Consider the following 800-nt stretch of genomic DNA (forward strand, 5'->3'; position numbering starts at 1 on the left):
GGCGTGGGGTGGGTGATCAGGGGTCAGGGGTCATAGTCGGCGGATATTTGTGCAGGTGAATCGAGCTGCAAGGGAAGGAGCAGCTGAGGTTTGGGGGAGGGGGATGATGCCGAAGTGCAAGCCCCCCTGCGGGCCTAGCACAGAAGCTCGGCAGGGGACGTGCACAATCAATGCAGCTGGAGTGGGTGTGAATCCCCAAGGCGTATTCCAGCAGGGCGGCCCAAACAATTATATGCAGGAGTTGTGCCTGGGGCCGCGGATGGGACGTCTGGTGACAGGTGTGCGTTGCCATGCACTGCAGGGCTCATCGCCCACCTCGTTGTGCTTCTCATTAATGCCAAAGAACACCACGTAGCGGCCCCTGGTGATCAACAGCAGGATGCGAAGGATCGCAACGGAGTGTTGGAGAGAGATGGGGAGGGCAGGACCCGATGACAAAGCGCATGTCAGACAAAGGCGTGGCAAGCTGCTCGGTCTCCGTGCGTGCATGACGAGTATTGTAAAGCTATTGGTACAGTGCGCGCAGTGATAGCCTGCTGAGATTTGCAGGTCATGCATCAGTAGCTAATCCCAGGTCGCGGCAGCTGCACAGTGCCAGCAGCACTTGTGCCAGGTGGCGCTGCTTTGCTGGCCGTACTATCCGTCTTGTTGAGCATACCTACCCCCCCCCCCTCACTTGCCAAACCAGCTGTATCCGGGCAGCAGCCCAGCCATATCGTTGACCTGATTCTGGTGGGGCTCCTGTTGCAGGATGATCCAGGAACAGTTTGGGTGGGGTGGAAGGGGGGATGGAGGCGGGG

This window comes from Monoraphidium neglectum, assembly GCF_000611645.1.
Source record: "Monoraphidium neglectum strain SAG 48.87 unplaced genomic scaffold scaffold03375, whole genome shotgun sequence".
In the NCBI taxonomy this organism is placed as follows: domain Eukaryota; kingdom Viridiplantae; phylum Chlorophyta; class Chlorophyceae; order Sphaeropleales; family Selenastraceae; genus Monoraphidium; species Monoraphidium neglectum.